General features: G+C 49.9%; 1 protein-coding gene, 2 long non-coding RNA genes, 1 pseudogene and 4 gene segments (V, D, J or C); 2 read left to right on the top strand and 6 right to left on the bottom strand.

The window, feature by feature from the left end:
* Positions 1–18,762, bottom strand: part of LOC125148931 (immunoglobulin lambda variable 5-37-like) — a 1,027,427-nt gene that overhangs the window by 105,663 nt on the left and 903,002 nt on the right.
* LOC125148968 (uncharacterized) overlaps positions 1–18,762 on the top strand; it is an 863,358-nt gene that overhangs the window by 104,499 nt on the left and 740,097 nt on the right. The gene's annotated exons all lie outside the window — the stretch shown is intronic.
* Positions 1–18,762, bottom strand: part of LOC125148944 (immunoglobulin lambda variable 5-37-like) — a 657,272-nt gene that overhangs the window by 100,879 nt on the left and 537,631 nt on the right.
* LOC125148932 (immunoglobulin lambda-1 light chain-like) overlaps positions 1–18,762 on the bottom strand; it is a 327,578-nt gene that overhangs the window by 86,377 nt on the left and 222,439 nt on the right.
* LOC125148935 (immunoglobulin lambda-1 light chain-like) overlaps positions 1–18,762 on the bottom strand; it is an 899,300-nt gene that overhangs the window by 81,512 nt on the left and 799,026 nt on the right. The window lies entirely within an intron of this gene.
* Positions 1–18,762, bottom strand: part of LOC125148936 (immunoglobulin lambda variable 5-37-like) — a 647,249-nt pseudogene that overhangs the window by 72,979 nt on the left and 555,508 nt on the right.
* The window catches only part of LOC125148937 (immunoglobulin lambda-1 light chain-like), a 498,673-nt gene that overhangs the window by 68,652 nt on the left and 411,259 nt on the right, over positions 1–18,762 (bottom strand).
* Positions 11,839–14,352, top strand: LOC125148977 (uncharacterized). Its single transcript, XR_007145753.1, has 3 exons — positions 11,839–11,958; positions 13,137–13,305; positions 14,239–14,352. It is a non-coding gene; the product is annotated as an uncharacterized LOC125148977 (long non-coding RNA).

Here is an 18,762-nt window from a genome sequence, read left to right on the forward strand (position 1 = left end):
CCTGGCCAGCACCATGTGAGACTCCAGCAAAGATGGAGGCTGTGCTTACCTCATGCACTGATTCTCCACTAAGGACATTGATGGGCACATGGTTGATCTGCATGAGTGCCTGTGCAGTGTCACCAACAGTACCCTAACAATGAGGCAACACAGATGTGAACTACACTCAGCTCCTTGCCCTGTGAGTCCCATATGCCGAGTGTGGTTTATGGAGCCAGTTGGAGGCAGCAGCCAGGGAGTAATGTGCAGATCAAAGAGTTCACCACTGGCTATAAGGTCAAATTCCCCATGTACAGCAAAATCTGCATGAAATGCAAGGTCCTCCTGCTGTGGATGTGGATGGAAGTCCAGCCCAAGGGTGGGGCATGCTGGGAAATGCCATCACATGGAGCTTCACCAAGTTCCTCATTGACAAGAAGGCTGTGTGGTGACATGGTAGGTCCCACAGAAGGGCCCTGGTAATAGAGAAGAAACTTCTCTGCTACCCGTAGTTCCACAGGTGTGCACCCCCCACTGAGACCCCATTCCTCAGAGTGTTCCTTGAGGTACCCTTACTGTTTTCCTGAAAACCATGTATGTGGTTGGGCAGAATGCAGACTGGACAGGCACCCTCTACTGGAGGAAGGTCCTTCCACCTGTCTGGCTGTTCAGCACTCCCCACCCCTGGCTGTCATGTGGGAATAAAGCATACAAATTTGGGGAGAAAATCATAAGGAAGAGAAGAATACGTTTACATTACTGTAGTGTAAAACATTGTGTATAACTGGATTTGAGCAGTTCAAACCCGTGTTGTTCAAGGGTCGGCTGTGTGTATCTCCTACTGGTTATCCCTGGAGAACCCTGAAACACCTTATGAGATATAACTCTTTTTGTTATGAAAGGTTTTATTTTAGTGGTTTCTTTAGGGTTTACAGCACCAATCTACCTCCCAAAGTCTATCTTCCTGTGATTTTACATCACTTCACATGGAGCATAAGACTTTTGAAATACGTTCTTCTCGCCCACCCCCCAATTTTGTGCTATGGCAGTCATGTGTTTTATTTGAGATTCATCATGAACTAGGGCATATTGCTGCTATATTTTGCTTTACACAGTTATTTTTTATTTTTATTTTTTTAATTTTTTAATTTTTTTAAATTTTTTTTTTTTGAGAGAGAGAGACAGACTGTGAGTGGGAGAGGGGTAAGAGAGAGGGAGACACAGAATTTGAAGCAGGCTCCAGGCTCTAAGCTATCAGCACAGAGCCCGACACTGGGCTTGAACTCACAAGCTGTGAGATCATGACCTGAGCTGAAGTCCAGTCACTTAACTGGCTGAGCCACCCAGGCGCCCCAACAGTTATATGTTTAACGGACTGAGCTACCCAGGCGCTTCTACACAGTGATCTTTTAGAAACATTAATGTAAGACAGATGTTTCTATATCAATCCGTGTAGTTCTCATAGCTGCTGTTTTTCATTCCTTTGTGTGGATTCACGTTGCTATCTGATATAGTACTCCTCTCTCTGAGGAGTGTCTGTCACTCTCTGTTGCAGTAAAGGTCTGTGGGTGATCAATTATGTAAAGTTGTACAGTCTGAAAGTTTTATTTGGCTTCATTTTTGAAAGATATTTTCACTGGATAACGAATTTAAGGTTGACAGATTTTTCTATTTTACAAAATTATTTTGATGAAAAAATTTTTTGTTATGTTTTTATTTAGTTTTGAGAGAGAGAGAGAGAGAGAAAGAGCAGGGGAGGGGCAGAGAGAGAGAGAGAGAGAGAGAGAGAGAGAGACCCAGAATCCGAAGCAGGCCCCAGGCTTGAGCTGTCAGCACAGAGCCCAACACAGGGCTCAAACCCACGAACTGCGACATCATGACCTGAGGTGAAGTCGGACGCTCAACGGACCGAGCCACCCAGGTGCCCCATACACATACTTTAATAGGTGTTTTTAAAAGATATTTGTCTGCTGTCTTCTTACTTGTGTGGCTTATAATAAGAAATCTGCTTTTACCATATTTGTTCTTAGCATAGGACATGCGTGTTCCTTCTGGCTGCTTTACAGATGTCCCTTCTGTACTGGTGTTCAGCAGTGTGACTGTGACGTGTTTGGCATTGGTGGTGCCTCCTGCTTCCTGAGCTTGACCTTTGTTGAACTTCTTGAATATGTCAGCAGTTGTCTTCACCATACTTGTGATGTTTTTGGCCAATATTTCTTTACCCACATTCTCTGTTCCCCCATCTTCTTTGCTGGGGTCTCCAGTTACATGCCTGGTAGGCTGCATGAAGGGTCCAGCCACCAGCAGAGGCTACATTCATTTCTTTCAGATTTTGTGTCTTATTTCGTTTTGGATGGTTACTATTTTGATGTTACGGAGTTTACTGCTCTCTTCTTTTGCAGCATCTAATCTGTTCTCAGTGTCATCCAGTGCAGTTTTCATCTCCAGAAGTGAGATGTGGCCCCCTTGAAATGTCGTCCACATCTGCACAGAGCATGTTCAGTCGTGGCTCTGTCTCTTCAAACAAATGGAATCTCATTGCAATAGTAATTTTTGTGTTGTCCCTTAGACATCCTCTGTAGAGCCTGCCTGCAGGGCTGGGAGCGGGAGGCAGACCTCAGACCTGGGGACCTGGGCCAGACCTGCTCATTGGTTTGTCTACAGGCCTCCTGGGGCTGGAGGACAGTGTGACACAGACAGGGAAGGGATTTGTGTCTCACTTCCTCATCTGCCTGTATCACTGTGAACATTACTACTGCTGTCAGAAGACAGACAGTAATAGTCAGCCTCGTCCTCGGCCCGGGCCCTGCTGACCGTCAGGGTGGCCGTGTTCCCAGAGTTAGAGCCAGAGAATCGGTCAGGGATCCCTGAGGGCCGGTTGCTATCCTGATAAATAATCATCAGGGGCACCTGGTTCGGCTTCTGCTGGTACCAGGAAACATGTATTTCCGATGTTGTTTCCCTCACAGGTGATCCTTGCCGTCTCTCCCAGGGCCACTGAAATGGAAGGGGGCTGAGTCACCCTGTTTGAGGTCACGGAGCCTGCAAGAGAGAAAAGGAAATGTGGACATTCAGCTTAGGGTCTCATCCTTAGGAAGCTCCCACCTGCCTGACCCGGATTGATATCCAAGGATAATCTGGGTGGACAGGGTACCCCTTCCCATCAGTCTCAGCCACCGCGGTCCCCAGGCTTCACTGGTGCATGGAGCCTGTGAACAAATAAGAACTCCGCCCCCCCCCCCCCCCCTTTCTCTGGGCAGATGTAGCCCCTCAGGACTCACACAGAGCCAGTGGGCACAGTGGGGGAACTTCACCACTCCAGCCCCTCATCCTGCAGCAGGTCATGAGCATCCTGCCCCCCCCCAGCCCCCCATCACAGGCAGTGTCCTGCTGAGCTCAGAGTCAGACCCAGTCTTGTCTCAAATCTCTGAGGTTGGGGTGGGTGTGAGTCTCAGCACAGCACCTGTGTAGTATGCCAGGACACTGAGGAGGAGAGGGGTCCAGGCCATGGTGGAGGCACCCCAATGCCGCTGCCAAGACCAGAGGCTGGCCAAAGTTCCTCACCAGCCTCTCTTATCCCCTTGCTGGAGAGACCTGCTGTTCATGCAAATCAGCCAGGCCTCAGGGGCTGCTGCTGAGGAGCCTTGTGGCTTCAGAGAAGGGCTCAGCCCCAAGGGCCACAGAGAGGGGAGGAGCAGCCTGGTCCCATGGTCTGGGGCCAACATCTCCATCCCAGATTATGTCCTGGGTTCTCTCCTTGGCTGGCTTGGCAACTGAGACCTCAGAGTTGGAGTGTGTCTTTATTTTCTGGGCCCATTCTATAAGTGACACTATGAGACTTACTAGGTGCAGGGTCATACACCAGATCACAGCTCATGGCCTCAGAGACCAAATAAAATTCATCCTGTATCAAGAACACTTGGCCTTTCCAAATCATCAAGGTGCTGTAAATGTCTTCTCATGGCCATGAGCTCACGCAGCAGGTTACAGGGCATGTGCCTTATTATCCCTATGCTGTAGTCAGGGGCAGGAACAGATCAAGTGCAAAAAGAACTGATTGCCATATAAGAGAATAAGAGGGGGCTTCAGAATGTAGTAACTCTTCAAGGGTGTCTTTACCATAATTAAGTTGTCTTCAGCTGTTGGGAAAAATATATAATAAACATATTAATGTATAAGTTAAGTATAAAAAAGTTTACCGAGAAAATCACCGTGTTGCAGGCACTGGGAGAGGGAAGAACAGAACTTTCCAGTCCCCTTTCCCTTCCTTGAGGGAGGTGAGTGGAGGGACAGGTGAGGGGGCAGGTGGGAGGAACTTCCAGAAAGGAGGAGCAGTTGAGTCTGTCAGGACAGGGGGCTGTCAGCACAGGGGAGAGAGGGGGAAACATGTGATCACAGGGAGGAAGGGTGTTTGTGGATAGTGACCACATTATGTTTCATTATGGTGGGTTAGGGCACAGGTTGGTGGGGGGCATTTTGGCTCGGCCTATATTAGAGAAATAGCATCTCCATGAACAGGACCCAACACACACATACCCTGAAGAATTTGTACATGAGTGTGAAGGATGACACTGTGGACAAATGACAAATGACCTGAAGGTCTCAGCCTGTTAGGAGCCCTGATGGCCAGGCCCTCCCCATCTGCAGGTGGCTTTGGCAGGTGGTCTCTGCTGCCTCCTGGTGGCCACTCCACACTGGTGGCTGGAGGTGTAGGGGCCTCCCTTGTAAAGTGTAGATTCCTAACCTATCCCTGCTCCATGGACTGCTGCCCCAGTGAGGAATGACTTCTCTATGCATGGTTTCTGCTGCCTCATGTTGTGGCATGAGGGGCCCAGATTACCCATGATAACATGAAGAGTTTCATCTGGAGGAGGAGAACACAGGTTTCACTGAAGAGTCCTTGCACTCCTCTCTGCAGTGGTGGGAGGTCATGCAGGTGGTACTGCATGGGGGATACAGGACTCAGGGAGTGGCTTTAATTGGTGCCAGCTGTGAATACAGGGCTTATGTGTGTTGGGGGGGTAGTGACCGGGGACTAATGCTCCAAAGACAGAGAGACAGGAGAGCATCCACCCAGCCAACATGTATTCAGACCCACATTGGTCTGGTTCATTTTCCATCCTGAGAATTTTGCATGAACAGGACACAGTCCATATTGAAGAGGGAACTCTGACCCTACTCAGGGAAGAGAAACAAGTGGTGAGACATGTGTGGGAAGAGCCCATTCAGTGCCCTGAGGAGGGGAGGAGCCGTGAGAGGATCTGAAAGAATGGGAAAGACTTGTGGGACCTAGGATTCAAATCCGGTTCAGGGCCAGTGCGAGTTTCTCCTAAGGTGAGGATTCTGGGCACAGAGGGATGTGATCAGTTATGGTAAGAGGCATTTTCCGAGTAATAAGTTCTCTTAGTGGCTGCTGGGCACATTTAGGGGCCACCAGCAGGAAGATACTGAGGTAGAAAGGAACAGGTTTGACACGAGTGTGCTCAGTGCCTGGGAATCTCCCTAGATCACCTGGGGGTTGAGGCCATTCAGACCAGTGATTATTATTCATCTCCACCTGCCCCTTACCACCTAAAACCACAGGGAGAGAAGTACTAATGTACCTTTTGTCCTGTTCTCCTCTATCGTCCCACGTGGATGACCTAGCACTGCTCTCCCCAACACCCCCAGACTGGCTGAGCTGAACAGGAACATGGGGGAGGGGTGCATCTGAGAGGGAAGGGAGGCTGGGAGAGGCCTGCAGGTCCCCAGTCCCTGAGAGGCAGAGAGAAGAGCAGAGGCTGGCAGGTGCCAGGCAGCAACAGTCACCTGCACCAGGTGAGAAAGGCTGCCCAGGCTGAGAGGGGATGAGGGTTGATCTCAGCCAGAATGTTCCAGGTCCTGAAGGAGACAGCTTCTTCCCCTCAGTTCTAGTAGCTGCCTGTGGGGGGCGCTGCACACTTGGCATGGGGCCACCTGGACAAGGGTGCCAGCCCATTCATTGTCATGTTGTTGAGAATCTCTGGAGAATAATTCTCTGTAGTGACCTGCTTATGATCCTTTAACCTGAAAAATCCCTGGAAATATTATTTTGGTCATAGGGATTCCCATAAAAGGTTGCCTTTCTAGTTCATAAGGTCAATTAGTAAATTTTAGATGAAATATTCCAACTGTACTTGCCATGATTTGGTGAGGAGAAAATGATTTTCTGTACTGTGTCTCTCAACACCCACGAAGGTATCTTTCTGACTCAAGTCAGGAGTGGAAATAGGGGAAGCTTATGCTTTTCTCTCTTAATAAATTCCTCATCTATTATTTTGACTTCATGCAATTGCTCTAAAAATCAATTTCAAACCACAGATCAAGGAGCCATGAAGAGAAATTCAATTTATCAAAAAAGTTTTACAAGTCTGGGAAAGGGTCTCTCCCCTCAGAAAACGGAAGGGTGCTTAATGCAGACAGAGCCACCACACAGGGTCAGCCTCAGGGTGGGGGTGAATCCATAAGGGTCAGACCTGAGCTAAGGGTCGGGCCTGCCTGGTGCAGGTGATGGGATTTGGGGCAATGGGAGGACAGTGGTGCCAGGAGAAAGTCCCCAGGTAGGATCCAAGATGGTGGCTGCATTTCTTCCACAGTTTGTGCAAAATCTAAGGATGGAAGAGCCTGGGGCAGTAGGGGACTTGTCCCCTCTTCACAAAGCATCTGGCAGTCCTTCAGGATGTGGGGACGCCTCACCGAGGAAAGCAGGGTAGGCATGGCCCCTGTGGCCCATGCAGGCTGCCTGTATCCAAGGAGAAGAGGAGTTCCTGCAGGACTGTGCTCTCTGAGACAGCTGTCTCCCCTCCTGAGTGGCATGTGATTACATCTGGGGCCAATGTGATATTTAATGACACCCTAAATCTTTACTATCAACCATAAAACTCAATAATCCCAATAGTCAGGAGAGCCCCCCAACTCTGTTCATTAGGATAAACACAGACCAGAGGAAGAACCTGCTGGTTTCTCCCACCCTGGAGAGTCAGGCCAGGACCAGGGAGGACACCAATCCTAAGGCCTGACAGCACCTACTGAGAGGGCAGGTGGAAGTGAGATCCAGGCCATGGTGGGAGGGTTTGTGTCCCATTCCCATCCTTCTGTGTCACTGTAAGTCATTTCCTAACACTCCTGCTGCCATGATAGATGATACAGCAATGGCAACCTTGTCCTGGCCCTCGTGGTCCTGGTCATGCCAGGGGGCCATGTCCCTAAGTTGCATCCTCAGAATCAGACCTGGATGGTTGCTCCTATCTGTATATATAACCAGATTGGGGACCTGGCTTGCCTTCTGCGGGTATCAAGATGCATGTTCACGCCTGAGCTTATCTTCGGAGCAGGGGATCCTCGGCCTCCCCAGGGCCACTGACATGGAGGGAGGTAGCATAAGGCCAAGGGAGGCATGGACTCTGTAAACCAGGAGAGGAGAGGGGCCTGCAAGAAGAAAGGGAGGCTGAGTTCAGCCCTGAGGTGAGGGAGCAATATGGACAGAGGTGAGGGCATGCACCTGACCCCATGAACCCTGGGTGGGAGAGAGCAGGGTGCCTGTGCCACACACTGTGCCTCCCTGTGGGCCCCTCATCTGTGCTGGGAGCAGCCAGGGAGCAGGAGTAAGGCCACACAGAGTGTGGTCCTGGGAGGATCAGCACCACAGGCACCTGGGAGCTGTTCCATATGCAGATGCCCGGGGCCCCACCCAGACCTGCCGCGCCTGCAGCTGCATCTTGTGAAGACCCCCCCCCCCCCCCCTCAGGGGACTGTGTGCTCACTGAGTGTCACAGGCCCGGGGTCTGGGCCACCCTGGAACATCTCACTTCCTCTCCTTGTCTCCCCAGGTCCTACTAGGTCACCTGGTTCTTGGGCTTAGTTGTCCTGCCCTCATCAACTGAGCTTGATACAGATTGTAGACCCTGTAGTGATGTGGAAAAAATGGTTTAGGAACAGACTTTTTCATCAGCCACATGGGTTGTGTGTTGTGAATGGGATGATACCCAGCGGGATCTTGTCTGCTCTGCACTGGTGGTTGAGAGGGCACCATGGCCCCTCCTGTGTCTTTCTGGCAGTGAATCACCAGGAAAAGCAGGGGGCACTGGCTCAATGATTCTGATGTCTATCAAGGGGCAGTTGGGTCTCTACCACACACTGGGACAAGCAGAAGTATATATGGATTCAGAAAATCCCCTAAACTTGGACTGTGATTATAGTCATAAATTCACCATAATCCAGTTCAGTAGGTGTGATAATGGACCAGATTTCCAGACAAAGGTGGTGTTCCCAACTGGCAGGGATGACGACTAGCTCAGGTATTTGCTGAGGGAAGGGGATATGGGGTCGTTAGTGAAGAAGATAATTATAGACCCCACTCTGACCACAGGTAGTGGCAGAAATGAGAACAATTCAAGGAACAAGTGTTTCTTCCTGATGTCGATATGAATCTGTTTGGATACATAGCAATCATATGCCTTTCTTTTGTTCTCCTGTCTCATCCCATTGTCATCTACCATCAGATGTGTTCATAATAGTTAACTTTCTATCTCAATATGAAGTTATAGGGTATCATTTCAGCTGGGACAAAAATAAATATCAGTGGTAGACAATAAGGTATTTTGTATCTTCTGTGGGGAAGGGCTGAGCATGTTTGTAATTATTCACTGGGTGGTTTCATATAGTAGGTGGAAGCATGGCTGCCAATATTCTCTTTATTTGCAGACTGTGGTTTCTGGGGATGTGTGTAGATTTCATGTGGATGAGGGGGACTCTGGTGGTTTATTAAGTGCCAGCACTGACAGCTCAACTGTATTTCACAAAATTGTTTTCTGTCTATATTTCTGGGTAGGATGGGTATAAAGAGAGGTTCTTGGGGTGCCTGGTGGCTCAGTCGGTTGGGCATCTGACTTCAGCTCATGATCTCATGGCTTCTGAGTTCAAGCCCCGCATCGGTCTCTGTGCTGACATCTCAGAGCCTGGAGCCGCTTCAGATTCTGTGTCTCCTTCCCTCTCTGCCCTTCCCCTGCTCGTGCTCTGTCTGGCTCCTTCAAAATTAAATAAACATTAAAAAAAAAAGAGAGGTTCTTATGCCCAGCTTGGGGGTAGAAGTGAGGCAGCACCCATTTTGTGTCTCACTCTTGTGATTGTGTATCTTCTGGTCACTTTCTAAGAGGGAGCAACTTCTCCACGTCCCTCATTCACCATCAGGTTGGATGTGACTTGCGAACTGTCCATCAGAACCTAGGGCACATAGTGTCTGTGCATCTTTTCTCATTGTATGAAAATATAAGAAACAATTTGATCTCTGGGGATTTGACATGCACATTGGGGAATTGGGGGAGAAACCCTAGATGTGGGTATATAGTGACCTCTTAATGTCCCTGAGGACCCTGTCAGGGATGCCCACCAGCCTGGATTGGGTTTCTGCAATCAGACTCTGAGATGGAGAAGTGCATGTGCAGGAAACCTGGAAGGAGGAGGGAGGTCAGACTGGGCAGAAAGAAGAGTGACCCACACAGAATGAGATGTCAGATGAGGCCTGAATCCTTCAGGGAGCTCTAAAGCTGGGACCTTTCAGACATTTGAACCTGAGGCAGGGCCTTGGGACCTTGGATTCAGGGCATCTCTCAATGGAACCTCTCTGAGAAGGGCAAAAATATGGGGAGGCAGTTGTCTGAACCAAGAGCACTTCCCAGCCAGGAGGACCCCTTGTGAGCTGTCAGGGGCTCTAGGCAGAGGTGGGTGCATGTGTGAGCCCAGGAGGGGGGTGACACCACAGTGGGTAATGCACTTGTCTGCTCCACTCAGAGTACCCAGCTGTCATTGTGGCAGGGCTTTAGGAGTTCAGCTGAGCTGGAAATGTCTGGGTTCTAATACTTGTCCGTTATGTGAGGGAGTAGCCCATGACCCCCATATGGAAATGCAGGGATAATGAGCAGTGGATGGATGTTCCTGTTTGTCCTTCCAGCCAGTCCCTTTGCTCTCACACACAGTCTGGCCCAGACAATCTCAGGATCTACAAATCAACCACCTGAAGGGTGGGTGCATAGGGAGGTCTGGGGACCTTGGGTCTGGACACCTCTGTCAGACCTTCTGCATTGCTTTGTGCACAGGCCTTCTGGAGCTAGAGGAAAGTGTAACACCAATGGGGAAGGGGTTTTCGTCTCACTTCCCCCTCTGCCTGTGTCACCGTGAGCATCACTACTGCTGTCCCACACCTGGCAGTAATAGTCAGCCTCATCTTCGGCCCGGGCGCCGCTGATGGTCAAGGTGGCCATGTTCCCCGAGTTGGTGCCAGAGAATTGGTCAGGGATCCCTGAGGGCCGTTTGCTGTCCTCATAGATAATCAGCATGGGGGCCTGGCCTGACTTCTGCTGGTACCAGTAAGCATCTTTATTTCCAATGTTGTTTCCTCCACATGTGATCCTGGCCGTCTGTCCCAGGTTCACTGACACTGATGGGGGCTGAGTCAGCTCATAGGAGGCCACAGAACCTGCAAGAGAGAAAAGAGAAGTTTCAGCTGTGGATCTCATCTCAGGAGACCCTCACCTACCTGGCCTGAGCCCCAGGGATCTGGGCCCCCTGTTTCCACCCTCCAATCATTTCAGCCCCTGAGGCCAATAGGCCTGGCTGGTGTATGGAGCTTTTGAACAAAGGGGTCCATTTTCATTTTTCTCCAGGCAGGTGTAGTGCCTCAGGGTCACACAGAGCCAGTGAGGATTTGGGGAGATTACACCCCTCCAGTCTCTCATCCTGCAGCAGGGTCATAACCATCCTTCCCCCTACAACCAGCCCCCTGCTGAGCTCAGAGTCAGGGCCTGGATTGCCCCAGATCCCTGGGGCTGCAGTGGGTCTGAGCCTGGGTGCAGCACCTGTGCAGTGAGCGAGGAGGCCGAGGAGGAGAGGGGTCCAGGCCATGGTGGAGGCACTCTGATTCTGCTACCAAGGCCCAAGGCTGGGCAAAGTCTCTCTTATCCCCTTGCTGGAGAGACCTGCTGGTTATGCAAATCAGCCAGGGCTCAAGGGCTGCTGCTGAGGAGCTTTGTGGTTTCAGAGAAGGGCTCAGCCCCAAGGGGCAAGAGAAGGGAGGGACAGCCCTGCAGACCCACCCTCAGCCCAGGGAATTCTGCTTTACACTCTGTTCGCATAGGCTGGGTCCACACTCCGTGTCTCTCCGTGTCCTGACCTCGCTCCTGGGGTGGCTTGTCCTGGCTGAGCTCAGAGGTGGCATTTGTCTGCATTTTCTGAACCCATGAGCACGTTTCCTCTGCAGGCAGAATAAGGTGGCTTAGGTCAGTGTGGCTCCTAAGTTATATCTCTGTTGAGGAACACCAGAACCCAAACAGAATTCCTCCCTTGCCAAGTACACATGGATTTTTAAGGAGCCATTGAGGTATTGTAGGTTTCTGTCCCGAGGACAAGTTATGGATCCTATGCCTCAGTACTCTGAGGGTGTGCTCAGTGCCAGGGACAGACCCAGCTTTAGCAAGGTTTGACAGTGGCTGAGTTTAGCAGGAATGGGTCGGGCTAGAGAGGCATGAAGTATTGGACCTGTGCTAGAGACAGAGACAAATCTACAAGGCACAGAACTGAGAGACAGCGAGTCAGAATTTTACATCAGAGTCAGAGGTGGTGCTGTAGAAACTACATCTTTCCCACAGGTCTCAGGTCCTGGTGAGCAGCCCTCCCTCCTTGTTAGAACCCCTGATACCTGGAGCCTTCTGGTGTGCAGGTGGCTTTGCTGGGTGATCTCTGCTGCCCTCTGGTGGTGGCTCCACACTGGCTGCTGGAGGCGCGGGGAAGTCCTTTGCCCCGCGGGAGATTCAGAACCCACAGCTCAGAGTAGGATTCCCTGATTGATGCACTGCTGTCCCCAGGGGAGGAACCGCTCTTCTCTACATGGCCCCTGCCACTCTCAAGGCCAGACTTCAGGAGATGAGAGTATCCATGAAAATAGGAACAGGCCAATGGGAGGAGCAGGTAAGGCCCATCTGAGGTTTTACTGCCCACGTCTCTGGGGAGGTGGGTGGTCATGGGTGTGGCTCTGGGCCTTGCAGGAGGTGACACAGGACTCGGGGACTGCCTCTTGCTAGTGCTGTCAGCTGGTGCACCAAATAGGGCCATGGTGGCTGGTGTTCCAAGGACAGAGACAGGAGAACACACACTCAACAAACATTTATTCAGACCCACTTCGGTCTGGCTGACTTTCCATCCTGGGAACTCTCTACGAAGAAGGCACAGTTTCTTTCCCAGAATTTCCGTGCTGTGGGAGGGGTGGCGTAGTGGACACACTTGTTTTGGTGACACAGCGGACGTCTCTGCCGCCTTCTACCTATGTCTTGTGTTCTACATTCATTTGAAAGCCAAACCATTGCTATTCCCATGTCCCTCTGGGCCAGGATGGACCCTGTTGCTCAGCACTGGCCAATGGATATGTCATTCAGCTGGGGATCTGTTTGGGGACTTTCACTGTCATGAAGTAAGGAAAGAGACCCGATTTGTGGAGTGCCTTTCCTCTTGAGCACGGGTGTGACAGCTGGAGCTGCAGCAGGCACCTGTCTATTGTCAGCAAGAAAGAAAAGCAAAGCTCCGTAGCTGGGCTGTTGGGACAAAAAATGAACATAGTTGGGAATTCTTGGAATTGGTGAGTGTCTGGAGAAGAGCCATCTGACTCCAGACTTTGTTGGGAGGGGATTTGTCTGTTCCTGCCTCTGATTATCTTGTGTATGTTTTACATGAAAATGTTATTGACCAGTAGGGAAATGATTACCACCAATCAGTGAATTAATAAAATAATGGCAGGGAGAAAACCATTCAGTAGTAGGCCATTAAGATGGAGATCAGAAGAAATGACAGGGAGGTGCTGTGTGGAGAGAGGTTCGAATGGTCCTCTCTGCAGAGGTGACCTTGGAGCTGCTGTCAGGATGGGAAGAAGGAACATGTGGCGGGCGTGTGTTTGGGGACAACGGGGTCAGTCCCTGCGGGGAACATTCCTGTTTGTCTGAGGGGGAAGGAGGTGTGAGAATCTAAGGTGTCTGTGATTTAAAACTCATTCAGTTTCAAGGTAATATTTTCTTATAAGTTAAAATCTTCAGGGCTTGAGTGATGTGTTGCCAGAATTCATTTTGCTGTTTGTTTCTCTTTTTGGTGACTCACAGGAGTGATTCCTATGTGAATTCCTGAGCAAACTGAAGGGGAAGCAACAGGCTTTTTGTAGCTGCCAGTCACTGAGGCTTAACTGCTGGGTCATCTCCTTAGCATATGACAGTGACCACATTGCAGTGGCTGCACCTTTCATCTCCCTTCAGTTTCTGACTCCTGTGCCAGGTGCGTGTATTTAGCATGACATCAAATTCCTGTGAGGCTGCAATGCATCCCTTAATATTATAGATTTATGCACGTGCACATATAGGAATATCATGAATGTGTGAGCAAATATATACTAAATGTCTCTGCTGTCTCTTTGTATGTAGGTGTGTGTGTTTATATACATATGTTTTTTTCTAGAGGCTCCGAACCCTGAATTGGATACTAGATTGTACTTGATGGGATCCTTGGTTGGGCAGGAGACACAATGGTCCATTTTATCACCAGTGATGAGGTGGGGGTGGTTGCCACAATGAGAGCAGAATCAAATTAGTAATCAGAATTATTTGACCGAGTTCATTGATGTCGGCCAGTTGATCATGGTGTTCCTAGAACTGAAATAGATGAGCAGCCTACCAATTTCCATTTCATCTGTATAAACAGAAAGCTTCATTTGGAAAACACTTTAGGTTGATACTGAGCCTTATACAGACTGTATGCTCTTTATTACCCCATGACCTGAGTTGCCTGAATGGACTGGGTGTTATCTGACCAGTCATGCCATGACTTGGGCATTCTCAAGAGCTCTCCATCTCTTCCATTAACTGGAAGAGGCTAATAGGAGATCAGGCTTCACTAGGTCCTCAAGTCACAGGTGAGTTACATGAGAAAATGGCCCCAGTGCCCATGACCCCAACCTTGCTGCATTGTCTTTTCTCTATTGCCTACAACTATGGTCTTGTGGGGCCATATTATGAGTGGTGACATAGAGAAGAACACTTAGGGCTGGTTCACAGAGGTTTCTTTATGATGTGTGGCCACCCCGATAGTTAACAATGTTAGTACTACAGCCCCAGATAGGGACTTGCTTTCTTTGCCTGCCATTTTCTGCCCAGATGATTCTCCATGGACTCACGGAATGCTTAAGCAACTGTTGTCATATTCCACATGCAGCTTTTTCCCAAGGCACTCATTTAACATCAAATGAAGCGGTGCAACACGCTCGTGCCCATGAATTCGCTGATCAGGCCATGTTCTTCAACATTCTGAAGCATCCGGCTCGAATGAACAGACTAGCAGCCTCTTGAAGACTCAGTTGCTCTGGCAGCCACACGGCAACCCCTTCCAGGACATGTTCTTTGCTCTAAACACATGTGCACTATGTGGCACTGTTTCTCCCATAGCTGGCATTCATGCGTCCAGGAATCAGGGACTGTAATTGGGAGCATTTCCCCACTGATAAACCTGGAGACCTGCTGCCAAGCTACTGCTTCCTGTTCCCATGATCCTACACTCACTGCCCTAGAGGTCTTGGTGCTAAAGAAGAAATGCTTCCATCCAGAGACACAGCACTGATTCTTCAACTGAAAGCTGAGACTTCCCCTTGTCACCTCGAGCTTGTCATGTGTCTATGGATGTCTCTCTGTGTGTCCTTCCAACCTGGTCTTCCATCCCCAACAAATACCCTAGCCAGGAAAACCGGACAGCCTCATCCTGCCTCCTGCACATGCACTCCTCACCTACAGGGTGCAGAGCCTGCCGGGGCAGTTGGGTTGGAAGAGAGGTCTGGGCATCTCAGATCTGGAGACCTGGGCCAGACCTACTGAATTCTTTGTCCACATTCCTCCTGAGGCTGAAGGAGAGTGTGACATAGATGGGGAAGTAGTTTGTGTCTCACTTCCCCCTCTGCCTGTGTTACTGTGAGCATCACCACTGCTGTCTCTTGACTGACAGTAATAGTCAGCTTCATCTTCAGGCTGGACCCTACACAGATCAGGTGAAGAAAGAAATATTGCCATATAAGAGAATGAGAGGGGGCTTCAAAGTTTACTGACTCCTCAAGCCAACTCTGTCATAATTATGTTGTCTTCAGTTGTTGGGGAAAATATGTAATAAACATCTTAATGTATAAGTGAAGTTGAAAAAATATTATCATAAAAATTGCTGTGTTGCGGGCACTGTGAAAGGGAAGAACAGAATATTCCAGTCCCCTCTCCCTTTCTTGAGGGACATAAGTGGAGGCACAGGTGAGGGTGCAGGTAGGAGGAACTTCCAGGAAGGAGGAGGAGCTGTGTCTGACAGCTCAGGGAAGGGAAGGGGAAATGTGTGATCACAGGGAGGTCCAGTGTTCGTGGACAGTCAAAGTGCTTTAGGTCCGTTAAAGTGTGCTGGGGTATGTGTTGGTGGTGGGCAAAGTGCCTCTACCTGTATTAGAGGAATAGGTGATGTCTCCATGAGCAGGACCCAACACACATACACCCTGATGAATGTGTACTTGAGAGTGAAGGATGACACTGTAGGCCAATGACAAATAACCTGAAGGTCTCAGGTCTGGGTTGCTAACCCCCCTTGTCTGTTAAAAGCCGTAATGGCCAGACTCTCCCATCTGCAGGTGGCTTTGGCAGGTGATCTCTGTTGCCCCCCTGGTGGCCACTCCACACTGGCTGCTAGAGGTGCTAGGGCCTCCCTTGTAAAGTGGAGATTCTTAACCTACAGCTCAGATGCTGAGTCTTGCTCCATGGACTGCTGCCCCAGGGAGGAATGACTTTTCTATGCATGGCTCCTGCCTGCCTCATGTCCTGGCATGAGGTGCCCAGATTATTCATGAAAACACGAACAGGCTCATTTTGTGGAAGAGGGCACAGGTTTCACTGAGACATCCCTGTACCTGTCTCTAAGGTGGTGGGAGGTCATGCATGTGGTGTCACAGCTTAGCACTGTGGGACACAGGCTTCAGGGAATCATTATTATTGGTGCCAAGTATGGATTCAAGCCTGATGTGTGTGGGGCGAAAGGTGACTGGGGACTAATGCTTCAAAGACAGAGACAGGACAGCGTCCACAGAGCAGACATTTATTCAGACCCATATTATTCTGGCACACATTACATCCTGGGAATTTTGCATGAACAAAACACACAGTTCCTTCTGAAGGAGTTATTCTGGAGCTGCTCTAGAGATGTACAGAAAGAAGAAACAAGCAGTGAGATGTGTACGGGAAGAGCACAGTAGTGTCCTTGGGGAAAGGTATAAAGGATCTGAAAGAACAAGAAAAACCTGAGGGACCTGGGATTCCAACCCAGTTCAGGGCCTGTGTGGACTTTTCTCCTAAGGTGAGCATTCTGGGCACAGAAAGTGTGGTCAGGTGTGGTAAGAGGCAGTTTCTAGGTAATAAGTCAGGATCTCTTGGGGCACCTGGGTGGCTCAGTCGGTTAGGCCCGACTTCAGCTCATGTCATGATCTCACAGTCCGTGAGTTTGAGGCCAGCATCAGGCTCTGTGCTGACAGCTCAGAGCCTGGAGCCTGCTTCGGATTCTGTGTCTCCCTCTTTCTCTCTGCCCCTCCCCTGCTCATGCTCTGTCTCTGTCTCAAAAATAAATTTAAAAAACATAAAAAAAAAGAGTCAGGATCTCTTGGCAGCTGCTGGGCACTGGAGGGGCCTCCAGGAGGAAACTGCTGGGGCGGGCACAAGTTTGACATGGGTGGGTTCAGACCAGCCCTGGGTTCTCCTTAAGTCACCCAGGGGCTGAGGCCATTCAGAGGAGTGGTTACTAGTCCTTTCCTCCCCCCAACCCCTTATCAACTGTAGCCACAGGGATTAAGGTGCTTCATGTGTATGTGTTCCTGGCCCCCTGTCTGAGGTCCCATGTGGATGACCTGTCACTGCTTTCCCCAACACCCACAGACTGGATGGCATGAGCAGGGACATGAGCGAGGGGTGCACCTGACAGGGAGGGGAGGCCAGGAGAGGACCACCGATCCCCAGTCCCTGAAGAGGCAGAGAGAAGAGTGGAGGCTGGCAGGTGCAAGGCAGCAATAGTCACCTGCACCAGGTGAGGAAGGCCACCCAGGCTGAGAGGGGATGAGGGTCGACCTCAGCCAGAATGTTCTGGGTCCTGAAGAAGACAGCTTGGTCCTCTCAGTCTGTCAGGCATCTGTGGGGGATGCTGTTGCACTTGGCCATGGGACTAGGGAACCTAAGAACCTCCCTAAGGTGCTAGCGATTTCTTTGTCCTGTTGATGAGAAATCCTATGGTGAGAATCTCCAGATTATAATCGTCTAGAGTGACCTTTTCAGGATCCTTTAACCTGAAAAATTCCTGGAAATATTATTTTAGTCTTAGGAATTCCCACAAAAAATTGTCTTTCTAGTTTTCCAGGTCCATAAGCAAGTCGCAGATGGAATAATGCAAGTATACTTACCATGCTTTTATAGGACACAATGATTCTCTGTCCTGTGTCTCCCCATCCCCATGGAGGTATCGCTGTGATTTAGAAAGGAGTGGGAATAGGGGAAGCTTCTGTTTTTCCTTCTTTAAAAATTTTTTTAAGTTTATTTATTTTGAGAGAGGGAGAGAGAGAGAACGAGCAGGGGAGGGGCAGAGAGACAGGGAGAGAGAAATCCATGCAGGCTCCCCACCATCAGCGTGGAGCCCCATGCATGGTTTGAACTCACAAACTGCAAGATCATGACATTAGCCAAAATCAAGAGTCAGACGCTTAACGGGCTGAGTCACCCTGGTGCCCCTGCTCTTCCTTCTTAATAAATTCATCATCTGTCATTTTGACTTCATGCAATTGCTCTAAAAGTCAATTTCAAAACCACAAGCCAAAGAATCTTGAAGAGAAATTCAGTGCATGATACAACTTTATTGACGTCTTGGAAAAGATCTTTATCCCGGAATGACAGCTGATGTCCAATTGCAGATGTGGACCCTGCAGGGTCAGCACAGGGGTGGTGTGAGGCCTGTGGGTCCCACCTGAGCTAAGGGTTAGACCTGCCTGGTGCAGGTGATGGTATTTGGGGCAGTGGGAGGACAGTGGGGCCAGGAGAGAGTCCCCACATGGGACCTAAGTGGGTATCTGCATTTCTTCCACAGTTTCTGTAAAACCGAAGGAGGGAAGAGCCTGGGGCAGTAGAGGCCTGGTTCCCTCTTCACAAAGCCTCAGACAGTCCTTCAGGATGTGGGGACACCTCATCCAGGAAATCAGGGGAGGCACAGCCCCTGGGGCCCATCCAGGCTGGCTGTACCCAAGGGAAGAGGAATTTCCGCAGGACTGTGCTGTCTGAGACAACTGTGTCCTCTCTTTTGTGACATGTGATTACATCTGGGGCCCATGTAATGTATGATGACACCCTAAAGCCTCATTATATAGTATAATATGTCAGTACAGTCCCCACAAGTCAGTATAGCTCTCTACTGTTCGGTATGATATACAGATACTGAGGACAGAGAACCTGCTGGAGTCTCCCACTGTGCAGGGGCTGGGCCAGGACCAGGGAAGGCTCCTGACCCTAAGGCCTGACCTACACCTGCCCAGAGAGCCAATGCGAGTAAATGCCAGGCCAGGGATGGCAGGTTTGTGTCTCACTTCCTCATTTATCTGTGTCACAACGAATTACTACCAGTTGTCCCCTGTCATGGGAAATGGCACAGAAATGGTCAGCCTTGTCTTGACACAGGGTTTGTCTGATTCTC

This window comes from Prionailurus viverrinus, chromosome D3 (genome assembly GCF_022837055.1).
Source record: "Prionailurus viverrinus isolate Anna chromosome D3, UM_Priviv_1.0, whole genome shotgun sequence".
NCBI lineage: Eukaryota > Metazoa > Chordata > Mammalia > Carnivora > Felidae > Prionailurus > Prionailurus viverrinus.